This window comes from Panthera onca, chromosome B1 (assembly GCF_046562875.1).
Source record: "Panthera onca isolate mPanOnc1 chromosome B1, mPanOnc1 haplotype 2, whole genome shotgun sequence".
Classification (NCBI taxonomy): Eukaryota; Metazoa; Chordata; class Mammalia; order Carnivora; family Felidae; genus Panthera; species Panthera onca.
This window is the reverse complement of record NC_138342.1, coordinates 32320632-32332984: the sequence shown is the minus strand read 5'-3', so window position 1 is coordinate 32332984 and position 12353 is coordinate 32320632. Positions and strand designations below refer to the sequence as shown.

General features: G+C 38.0%; 2 protein-coding genes across 8 annotated transcripts in view; one reads left to right on the top strand and one right to left on the bottom strand.

The window, feature by feature from the left end:
* Nucleotides 1-656, bottom strand: part of FAM114A1 (family with sequence similarity 114 member A1) — a 117029-nt gene extending 116373 nt beyond the window's left edge. The window contains exon 1 of the mRNA XM_060655246.3: nt 34-656. The gene's annotated coding sequence lies outside the window, so the exon portion shown is untranslated. The remainder of the gene's footprint in view (nt 1-33) is intronic.
* The window catches only part of TLR1 (toll like receptor 1), a 47289-nt gene that overhangs the window by 30944 nt on the left and 3992 nt on the right, over nt 1-12353 (top strand). Inside the window, exons 1-2 of one of the 7 annotated variants that reach the window (XM_078446206.2) lie at nt 2228-5009; nt 6045-6139. The exons of 3 other annotated variants lie outside the window; for them this stretch is intronic. The gene's annotated coding sequence lies outside the window, so the exon portion shown is untranslated. 3 more of the 7 variants (XM_078446210.2, XM_078446205.2, XM_081795508.1) reach the window with 3 other exon arrangements.

Here is a 12353-nt window from a genome sequence, read left to right as displayed (position 1 = left end):
TTTCTAAGTGGGTTATTTCTGATGCGTACTTACTGTGGTTTGCACTAGCGTTTAATTATCAGCTGCTCATCCTAAGTCAGAGAAAGGGTTTTTTTGGAGTGTCTTTGTTTTTCTTTGGATGACACCTCATCGCATGCATGGCTGGCTCTCAGGAGACGTATGTGAGTTGGAGGATGAATATTCCAGTCGCAAACACCTCAGGGTTTTCTTACAGAGCTTCTCTCTGTTGGTTTCAGATGGCATGGTTCTTCTTCCCGTCCTTCCCCGTTTCTCCCTTTACAATGAGAATGCTGCGGAAAAGGGGGGTGTAGGTAAATTAGTCCTGGAGGTGGTGCTGTCCTATAACCCCTCTGTTTTATGGGCAGGTTTATTTTATTTCTCTGGGCTGTTCCACAAGATCTTCTTTTCTGTTTTCTCAAGCCACCGAAACCATTCTGGGTGCTACTAGTCAGACGGAATTGTAGATCTTGAAAATGTTTCCCAGCTACACCCTCTTTGATCAAAAGAGTCGAAAGTAACTGCATCTTGGGACTTCTGGGTGGCTCAGTCCGTTAAGCTTTTAACTATTGATTTCAGCTCAGGTCACGATCTCCTAGTTGGTCAGATGGAGCTCTGTGTTGGGCTTCAGGCTGTCAGTGCAGATTCTCTCTCTCTCTCTCTCAAAATAAGTAAACTTAAAAAAAACAAAAAAAAAGGAAGTTCATCTTTACAATAAAAAGGAAAAGTTTGCAAAACCACTTAGGAAACAAAGCCAAAAAACTCTTGAACTGGTTCTGATCTTTTCAACTTAATAGCTAGTTGGCCTTGTGTAGAGAAGATTTGTAAATACTATTTGTGGTGCCGAACTTAATAGTGCCAGATTGATTGTATGGATTTTATCCATTCAATTTCCCCAAAGTCTCTAAAGATAATTCAAATGTATTGATGCATTGTCTCATATAAAGTGAGGCTAAATCTATCTTTTTTAAAATGTTTATTTTTATGGAATACTTGGGTGACTCAGTCAGTTAAGCCTCTGACTTCGGCTCAGGTCATGATCTCATGGTTCATGGGTTCAAACCCCATCTTGGACTCTGCTGACAGCTCAGAACCTGAAGCCTGTTTCGGATTCTGTGTCTCACTTTATCTCCGCCCCTTCCTGCTCGTGCTCTGTCTGTGTCTCTCAAAAGTAAATCAACACTAAAAAATGTTTTAATGTTTGTTTTTATTGGTGTATAGAAATGCCGCAGATTTCTGCATATTGATTTTTATACCCTGTGACTTTCCTGAACTTCACGTATCAGTTCTAGCAGTTTTGTGGTGGAGTCTTTGGGTTTTCCACATAGAGTATCATGTCATCTGCGAAGAGTGAAACTTTGACTTCTTTCTTGCTGATTTGAATGCCTTTTATTTCTTTTTGTTTTTTGATTGCTGAGGCTAGGACTCCTAGTACTATGTTAAACCACAGCGGTGAGAGTGAACATCCTTGTTCCTTAGGGGGAAAGCTCTGTTTTTCCCCTTTGAGGATGAGATTAGGGGTGTGTCTTCCATATATGGCTTTTATGATCTTGAGGTATGCTCCTTCTATCCCTATTTTCTTGAGGGTTTTCATCAAGAAAAGATGCTGTATTTTGTCAAATGCTTTCTCTGCATCTACCGAGAGGAGGTTCTTGCTTGTCCTTACTTTTATTGATGTGATGTATCACATTGATTGTTTTGCAGATATTGAACCAGTTCTGCATCCCAGGTATAAATCCCACTTGGTCGTGGTGAATAATTTTTTTAATGTATTGTTGGATCTTATTGGCTAGTATCTTGTTGAGAATTTTTGCATCCATGTTCATCAGGGAAATTGGTCTATAGTTCTCCTTTTTAGTGGGGTCTTTGTCTGGTTTTAGAATCAAGGTAATGCTGGCCTTGTAGAATGAGTTTGGAAAATTTTCTTCCATTTCTATTTTTTGGAACAGTTTCAAAAGAGTAGGTGCTAACTCTTCTTTAAATGTTTGGCAGAATTCCCCTGGAAAGCCATCTGGTGCTGAACTGTGGTTTGTTGGGAGAATTTTGATTACTAATTCGATTTCTTTACTGGTTATGGGTCTGTTCAGATTTCTATCTCTTCCTGTTTCAATTTTGGTAGTTTACATGTTTCTAGGAATTTGTACGTTTCTTCCAGATTGCCCATTTTATTGGCATATAATTGTTCCTAATATTCACTTATTATTGTTTGTATTTCTGTTGTGTTGGTTTGTGATCTCTCCTCTTTCAATCTTGATTTTATTTATTTGGGTCCTTTCCTTTTTCTTTTTAATCAAAGTAGCTAGTGGTTTATCAATTTTGTTAATTCTTTCAAAGAACCAGCTTCTGGTTTCACTGATATATTCTACTGTGTTTTGTTATTGTTGTTTTGATAGTATTTATTTCTGCTCTAATCTTTATTATTTCCTGTCTCCTGCTGGTTTGGGGTTTTATTTGCTGTTCTTTTTCCTGCTCTTTAAGGTGTAAGGTTAAGATGTGTATCTCTGACCGTTCTTCCTTCTTTAGAAGGCCTGGATTGCTACATACTTCCCTCTTCTGACCACCTTTGCTGTGTCCCAGAGGTTTTGGGCTGTGGTGTTATCATTTTCATTGGCTTCCATGTACTTTCTAATTTCCTCTTTAGCTTCTTGGTTAGCCCATTCAGTCTTTAGTAGGATGGTCTTTAGTCTCCAAGTATTTGTTGTCTTTCCACATTTTTTCTTGTGGTTGATTTCGAGTTTCAGAGCATTGTGGTCTGAAAATATGCACAATATTATCTCCGTCTTTTTGTACTTGTTGAGGGCTGATTTGTGTCCCGGTATGTGATCTGATCTGGAGAACATTCCATGAATGTGTATTCTGCTGCTTTAGGATGAAACGTTCTGAATATATCTGATAAGTCCATCCAGTCCAGTGTGTCATTCAAGGCCATTGTTTCCTTGTTGATTTTCTGTTTAGATGATCTGTCCATTGTTGTAAGTGGGGTATTGAAGTCCCCTACTATTATGGCATTGTTATCTATCAGTTTCTTTATGTTTGTGATTAATTGATTTGTATATTTGGGTGCTTTCACGTTTGGAGCATAAATGTTTACAATTGTTAGATCTTCTTAGTTGATAGACTCCTTAATTATGATATAAGGCCTTCTTCATCTCTTGTTACAGTCTTTATTTTAATGTCTGGATTGTCTGATATAAGTGTGGCTACTCCGGCTTTCTTTTGGTGACCATTAGCATGATAGATGGTTCTCCATCCCCTTACTTTCAATCTGAAGGTTTCTTTGGTCTAAAATGGGTCTCTTGTAAACAGCATGTAGATGGATCTTGTTTTCTTATCTATTCTGTTACCCTGTGTCTTTTGATTGGAGCATTCGGTCCATTGACGTTTAGAGTGAGTGCTGAAAGATATGAATTTATTGCCATTATGTACCCTGTAGAGTTGGAGTTTCTAGTGGTGTTCTCTGGTCCTTTCTAGTCTTTGTTGCTTTGGTCTTTTTTTTTTTTAAATCTTTTCTTCCCTTAGAGAGTCCCCCTTAAAATTTCTTACAGGGCTGGTAAGTGGTAAAGTGGTCACGAACCACTTTAATTTTTGTTTGTCTGGGAAACTTTTTATCTCTCCTTCTATTTTGAATGACAGTCTTGCTGGATAAAGAATTCTTGGCTGTATATTTTACCAATTCTGCACTTTGAATATATCCTGCCACTCCTTTCTGGCTTGCCAAGTTTCTGTGGATAGGTCTGCTGTGAACCTGATCTGTCTTCCCTTGTAGGTTAAGGACTCTTTTTCCCTTTCTGCTTTCATGATTCTTTCTTGGCCTGAGTCTTTTTTGAATTTGGCTATGATATCCCTTGTTGATGGACAGTTTTTGTTGAACCTAATGGGAGTCCTCTGTGCTTTCTGGATTTTAATATCTGTGTCTTTCCCCAGGTTAGGAAAGGTTTCCACTATGATTTGCTCACATAACCGTTCTACCCCTTTTTCTCTCTCTTCATCTTCTGGGACCCCTCTGATTCTGATGTAGTTCCTTTTTAATGAGTCACTGATTTCTCTAATTCTTAAATTGTGCTCTTTTGCCTTAGTCTCCCTCTTTTTTCTGCTTCATTGTTCTCCATAAGTTTTTCCTCTCTATTGCTGATTCTCTGCTCTGCCTCATCCATCCTTGCTGCTGTGGCATCCATCAAGATGGCAGCCCGGTTATAGCATTTTTTATTTCATTCTGACTAGCTTTTATCTCCGCAGAAAGGGATTCTAATCTGTTTTCAATCCCAGCTGGTATTCTTATTATCGTGATTCTAAATTCTGGTTCAGACATCTTGCTTGTATCTGTGTTGATTAAGTCCCTGGCTGTCCTTTCTTCCTGTTCTTTCTTTTGGGGTGAATCCCTTCATTTTGTAATTTTGAAGGAAGAAAAGGAATTAATAAGGTAAAAAAGATTAAAATTAAAAAATTAAGAACAACACAAAAAAATCAAATAAAGGATGCTAAATCTTAGGTGTGTCCTGATTTGGTTGTTGAAAGGAGCTTGATAGGTTAGAGAAAAAAAAGGGAAAGAAAAGAAAAGAAAAGAAAAGAAAAGAAAAGAGGAAAATGCTTGCAAATTTGAAAAAAAATGAATACAATTAAATTGAGTAAAATGAAATAATGGAAGTAAAAAATAAAATTTGAAAATTTTACAAAAAAGTAAAAAGATATAGTAGAGAAAAATTAAAGAAAAATATTTTTAATGGAATGGAAACTAAAAATAATTTTTTTCTCTTTTTGTATTCAAGAATAAGAAAAAAAAATTGGATAGATGGACCAGCAAAAAGACTGAAGTATGATTGAAATTACATCGATTTCCCCTGGAAGTCGAACTATGAAGCACTTTATAATCTGTAAACTAAGCAGGTGGAGAGACTTGTGTCGTTCTTGAAGAGTGAGGTTGGCCAAGTTGGGCAGAGCTCAGTGTAATGGCTCCATTTTCTGCTAGAAGGCACTGCGTAGCTTACTGGGATGGATTGTTGTGGCACTTGTAGGTGTGTATGCACATGCGCAGGAGGGGTGAAGATGGCATCACCCAGCTGCCCAGTCTCTAGTATCAGAACTCTGTACTTATAGTTTGTCTCTGTACTCTTTCCGACCAGCAGTTGCACACCCTTCCTTTGTCTCCAGCTTTCCCCTCCCTGTTTTTATATTATTCTTGCTTCCTTTCCCTTATGTTCATCTGTTTTGTATCTTAAATTCCACATATAAGTGAAATCGTATATTTGTCTTTCTCTGACTTATTTCACTTGCCATAATACAATCTAGTTCCATCCATGCTGTTGCAAATGGCAAGACTTCATTATTTTTCATTGCCAGGTAACATTCCATTGAATATATATGCCACACCTTCTTTATCCATTCATCAGCTGATGGACATTTGGCCTCTTTCCATAATTTGGCTATTTTCGATAGTGCTGCTATAAACATGGGGGTGCAGGTGCCCCTTCAAATCAGCATTTTTGTATCCTTTGAATGAATACCTATTAGTGCAATTGTTGGGTCATAGAGTAGTTCTATTTTTTTTTGAGGAACCTCCATACTGTTTTCTAGAGTGGCTGCACCAGTTTGAATTCCCACCAGCAGTGCAAAAGGGTTCATCTTTCTCTGCATCCTCACCAACATCTGTTGTTGCCTGAGTTGTTAATTTTAGCCATTCTGACAGGTGTGAGGTGGTATCTTATTGTGGTTTTGATTTTCATTTCCCTGATAATAAGTGATGTTGAGCATTTTTCATGTGTCTTTTAGCCACCTGGAGGTCTTCTTTGGAAGAAGAGAAGGAAAGAAAATCTTTTGCCCATTTCTTCACTGGATTATTTGGGTTTATTTGGGGGGGGGGGTGTTGATTTTGATAAGTTTTTTATAGATTTTGGATACTAACCCTTTACCTAATATGTCATTTGCAAATATCTTCTCCCATTCTGTCGGTTCCCTTTTAGTTTTGCTGATTGTTTCCTTCGCTGTGCAGAAGCTTTTTATCTTGATGAGGTCCCAATGGTTCATTTTGCTTTTGTTTCCCATACTTCCAGAGACACATCAAGTAAGAAGTTATGGGACTGAGGTCAAAGAGGTTGTTGCCTGTTTTCTCCTCTAGGATTTGGATGGCTTCCTGTCTTACGTTTAGGTATTTCATCCATTTTGAGTTTATTTTTGTGTATGGTGTAAGAAAGTGGTCCAGTTTTCCCAACACTATTTGCTGAAGAGACTTTTCTTTTCTATTGGATATTTTTTCCTGCTTTGTCAAAGATTAGTTGGTCATAGGTTTGTGGGTCTATTTCTGGATTCTGGAAAACTATTCTGGGTTCTTGATCTATGTGTCTGTTTTTGTGCCAGTACCAGACTGTCTTGATGATTACAGCTTTGAAATACAGCTTGAAGTCTGGAATTGTGATGCCTCCAACTTTGGTTATCTTTTTCAGGATTGATTTGGCTATTTGGGGTCTATTATGGATCCATACAAATTCTAGTATTGTTTGTTTGAGCTCTGTGAAAAATGCTATTGGTATTTTGATAGGTATTGCATTAAATGTGTACACTGTTTTGGGTAGTATAGACATTTTAACAATATTTATTCTTCCAATCCACGAGCGTGGAATGTTTTTCCATTTTTTGTGTCTTCTTTAATATCTTTCATCAGCTTTCTATAGTTTTCAGTGTATAGATTTTTCACCTCTTTGGTTAGGCTTATTCCTAGGTATTTTATGTTTTTTGGTGCAATTGTAAATGGGATCGATTCCTTGATTTCTCTTTCTGCTGCTTCCTTATTGGTGTACAGAAATGCAACTGAGGGGCACCTGGGTGGCTCAGTCAATTAAGCATCTGATTTCAGTTCAGGTCATGATCTCGCAGTTTGTGTGTTCAAGCTCCGTGTTGGGCTCTGTACTGACAGCTCAGAGCCTGGAGTCTCCTTTGGATTCTGTGTCTCCCTCTCTCTCTGCCCCTCCCCTGCTCATGCTCTGTCTCTCTAGCTCTCTTAAAAATAAATAAAACATTTAAACATTTTTTTATAAAACCACACTAAAAAAGTGCAACCGATTTCTGTAATTGATTTTATATCCTGCAACTTTCCTGAGTTACATATTAGTTCTAGCAGGACTTGATAAGAGTCTTCTGGGTTTTCCACATAGGGTATCATGTCATCTGCGAAGAGTGAAACTTTGAATTCCTTCTTGCCAATTTAGATGCCTTTTATTTCTTTGCATTGTCCAATTTCTGAGGCTAGGACTTCTGGTACTATGTTGACTAACAGTAGTGAGAGTGGACATCCTTGTCGTGTTCCTGACCTTAGGGGGAAAGCTCTCAGTTTTTCCCCATTGAGGATGATATTAGGGGTGTGTCTTTTGTATATGGCTTTTATGATCTTGACGTATGATCTCTCTATCCCTACTTTCTTGAGGGTTTTTATTAAGAAAGGATGCTGTATTTTGTCAAATGCTTTCTCTGCATCTCTTGAGAGGATCATGTGATTCTTATCCTCTCTTTTATTAATGTGATATATCACATTGACTGATTTGCAGATATTGAACAAGACCTGCAGCCCAGGAATAAATCCCACTTGATCGTGGTGAATATTTCTTTTAATGAATTGTTGGATCCAGTTTGCTAGTATCTTGTTGAGAAATTTTGCATCTATGTTCATCAGAGAAATTGGTCTATAATTCTCCTTTAGTGGAGTCTTTGGTTTTGGAATCGAGGTAGTGCTGGCCTCAAAGAATGAGTTTGGATGTTTTCCTTCCATTTCTATTTTTTGGAACAGCTTCAAGAGAATAGGTGTTTACTCTTCTTTATATGTTTGGTGGAATTCCCCTGGAACGCCATCTGGCACTGGACTCTGGAAATTTTTGATTACTGATTGAATTTCTTTACTCATTATGGGGTCTGTTCAAATTTTCTACATCTTCTTGTTTCAGTTTTGGTAGTTTACATGTTTCTAGGAATTTGTCCATTTCTTCCAGATTGCCCAATTTGTTGGCCTATAATTGTTCATAATATTCTCTTATTATTTTTTGTATTTCTGAGATGTTGGTTGTGATCTCTCCTCTTTCATTTGTGATTTTATTTATTGGGGCCCTTTCCTTTTTCTTTTTGATCAGTCAGGCTAGGCATTTACCTGTTTTGTTAATTCTTTCAAAGAACCAGATCCTGGATTTGTTGACCTGTTCTACTGCTTTTTTAAAAATTTTGATATCGTTGATTTCTCCTCTAATCTTTATCATTTCCCTTCTTCTTCTGGTTTTGGGTATTATTTGCTGTTCTTTTTCTGGCTCTTTAAGGTACAAGATTAGGTTATGTATTTGAGACTTTCTTCCTTCTTTAGGAAGTCCTGGATTGCTGTATACTTCCCTCATATGACTGCCTTTGTTGCATCCTAAACGATTGGGGCTGTTGTGTTTTCATTTTTATTGGCTTTCACATACTTTTTAATTTCCTCTTTAATTTCTTGGTTAACCCATTCATTCTTTAGTAGGTTGTTCTTCAATCTCCAAGTATTCATGGTCTTTCCATTTTTTCTTGTGATTTGTTTCAAGTTTCATAGCATTGTGGCCTGAAAATATGCAAGGTATGATCTCGATCTTTTTTACTTGTTGAGGGCTGATCTGTGTCCTAGTATGTGATCTATTCTGGAGAATATTCCATTTGCATTTGAGAAGAATGTGTATTCTGCTGCTGTAGGATAAAATGTTCTGACTGTATCTGTTAAGTCTATCCAGTCAAGTGTATCATTCAAAGCCCTTCTTTCCTTCTTGATTTTCTGCTTAGATGATCTGTCCATTGCTGTATGTGGGGTGTTGAATTCCCTGCTATTATGGTATTGTTATCAATGAGTGTCTTTATGTTTGTGATTAATTGATTTTTATATTTGGGTGCTTCATGTTGGGGACATAAATTGTTACAATTGTTAGATCTTGGTGGATAGACCCCTTAATTATGATATAATACCCTTATTCATCTCTTGTTACGGTCTCTATTTTAAAATCTAGATCGTCTGATATAAGTATGGCTGCTCCAGCTTTCTTTTAATGACCATTAGCATGATAAGACTGTTCTCCATCCCCTTCCTTTCAATCTGCAGGTGTCTCTAGGTCTAAAATGGGTCTCTTATAAGCAGCATATAGATGGGTCTTGTTTTCTTATCCATTCTGATACCCTATGTCTTTTGATTGGAGCATTTAGTTTATTGACATTTAGAGTGAGTACTTAAGATATGAATTTAGTGCCAGTGTGTTGCCTGTAGAATTGGTGTTTCTGGTGATGTTCTCTGGTCCTTTCTAGTCTTTGTTGCTTTTGTTTTTTTTTTTTGTTTTGTTTCATCTTTTCTCTATTCAAGGAGTCCCCCTTAAAAATTTTTGCAGGGTTGGTTTAGTGGTCATGAACTTCTGTAGTTTTTGTTTGTCTGGGAAACTATCTCTCTTTGTATTTTGTTTGCTTTTTTAAAAAAAATTTTTTTTTAACGTTTATTTATTTTTGAGACAGAGAGAGAGCATGAACAGGGGAGGAGCAGAGAGAGAGGGAGACACAGAATCTGAAACAGGCTCCAGGTTCTGAGCTGTCAGCGCAGAGCCTGATGCGGGGCTCGAACTCACGGACCGTGAGATCATGACCTGAGCTGAAGTCGGACGCTCAACTGACCAAGCCACCCAGGCGCCCCTCTCTTTGTATTTTGAATGACTGTCTTGCGGGATAAAGAATTCTTGGCTGCATATTTTTCCTCTTCAGTACATTGAATAGATCCTGCCACTCCTTTCTGGCCTGCTAAGTTTCTGTGTATAGGTCTACTGTGAACCAGATATGTCTTCTCTTATAGGTTAAGTACTTTTTTCCCCTTGCTGCTTTCATAATTCTTTCTTTGTCTGTGTATTTTGTGTATTTGACTCTGATATGCCTTGTTGATGGTCAATTTTTGTTGAATCTAATGGGAGTTCTCTGTGCTTCTTGGATTTTGGTGTTGGTGTCCTTGACCAGATTAGGAAAATTTTCCACTGTAATTTGCTCACACAAACCTTCTGCCCCCTTTTTTCTCTCTTCATCTTATGGGACTCCTATGATTCAGATGTTATTCCTTTTTAATAAGTCACTGAGTTCTCTAAGTCTTATATCATGCACTTTTGCCTCTGTTTCCCTTTTTTTCTGCTTCATCCATTTTTGCCATTGTGGCATGGATTTGAGACTGCATCTTGGTTACAGCCTTTTTAATTTCATCCTGACCAGATTTTACTTCTTTTATCTCCACAGAAAGTGATTCTATGCTTTTCTCAACCCCAGCTAGTATTCTTTTTGCCACGGTTCTATATTCTAGTTCATACATTTTGCTTACATCTGCGTTGATTAAGCCCCTGACTGTCATTTCTTCTGCTCTTTCTTTTGGGGTGAATTTCTTTGTTTTCTCATTCTGGAGGAAGAAAAAAAACTAATAAAATAAAGTAAAAATTAAAAAATTAAAAGCAAAACAAATCAAATAAAGGCAACTAGATCCTAGCTGTGTTTTGGTCTGCTTGTTGAAAGAAGCTTGACAGAATACAGAAAAATTGGAAAGAAAAGAAAGAAAAGGAAAAAACGTTAAGAAAATTTTAAATTCAAAAAATTATGTAGTAAAATAGAATAAAATGAAATCAAGAAAATGAAATAGAATAAAAGTTTAAAAATAATAAAAAATAATGAAAATAATTAAACATTTTAATTAAAAAAATAAAATAAAAATAAAATTTTCTCTTTATACAAGACAAAGAAAAAGAAAAAAAAACAATTTAAGCAAAAAAAAAATGAATAAATGAACCAGCAAACACAGTGAAACTTGAATGAAGTTAAATTCAGTTTCCCCTAGAACTGAAACTATGAACTATGTCCTAGAACTGGACACTTTGCAGATGGAGTGACTTATGCTCATCTTCTAGAGGTTGTTCTTGGAGAGCACAGTTGGGCGGGGCTTGGTGTAACATCTGCCTTCTCCACTCGGTGGTGCTGCTTAGCTTACTGGCGTGGATCAGCATGGCGGGCATGCTCATGCCCATGTGCATGCATGGGAGAGGTGGAAATGGCTTCACTCAGCTCCCTATTCTCTGGCACAGGAACTTCACGCTCTCACTGATCCATGATCAAGCACCCCTTCTTTGTCTCAGGCCTCTGTCCATTCCCTGCCTCTAACCTGTCGGTGTCCAAGCTATCCACCTCCCAGGTGGCACCTCCTTCCAGAGTTTTATCTTAGATGGGGTTGTGTTTCAAAACCCCACACTTCAGAGATCTATGCAGCTTGGATCCACACTGACTCTCTGGGGGAGGGTCTTGCTGAACAATGGCCAGGTACCGACTTGCCCCAGAAAACATTCATGAGATCACACAGTGGCAGAAGTTCAGAGATTATGGTATATCACAACACACAACTAGTGCCAGGTTTCATCCCACTCTGGAGTCATTTTCCCAATCCCAGCAAACATGGCTGCTCTCCAGGGTCCGCTGGGAACTTTGCCTTTGGGGAGGCTTTATGGCCTCTACCAAATGGTTTCCAAGCAGGGGAACCATTTCTCTCCATTGCACAGGGACTCCTCAGAAGCTGCTGCCTGCATCTGGGGATTCGCCCTACTTCCTTACCGGAGCATCACCAGGCACTGAACTCCAGAACTTCAGACTTTGTGCTCCATTGTTTATAGAATCTTGGTGTTATTGAAACTCTCCTTTCTCCCCATCAGTGGTTTTGGGCAACACATTTCTTGTTCAGTCCTCTGTATTTTCACTCTTTCTCTCTCTCTCTTACTACTTTCGGGCAAGTATTTTTCCTTCACTCTCCTGATGCACTGCAGTCTCCTCCTTTCTCTATCTTCTGTCTGCAAAAAGAGCTCCTTACCCTCTGTGGCTTTTCTCTCCCCCAGTTCACCTCTCCACACCGTGTACCTGCTGAGTTCTGTGGCTCAGGTTATGCAGATTATTGTGTTAATCCTCAGATCAATTTTCTAGGTGTACAAAATGGTTTGGTGCTGATCTAGCTTCATTGCAGAGATGAGACAAGCTGAAGGTCTTCATGCTGCTCCACCATCTTATATCCTCCCTTCCTACCATTATTCTTGATTCATTTACTCTGCTTAAGTTTTCCATGTCATTTACTACTACGTGAAATTACATTTAGTCATTTGTTTTCTGTCTACCCACCAGAGAATAAACCCCTTGAGAATTAGGGCTTTATTTTTCTCATGGCTTTATCTCTAGTTCCTAAAACATGGCCAGTTGATTATCAATAAATACTGGATGAATAAACAAATGGATGCATAAATGGATTTTGAGAGACCTTTAGTTATCTAATTACCTTTTGAATAATACCAAAGTTAGGCATGAAGCCATGTGTAAAT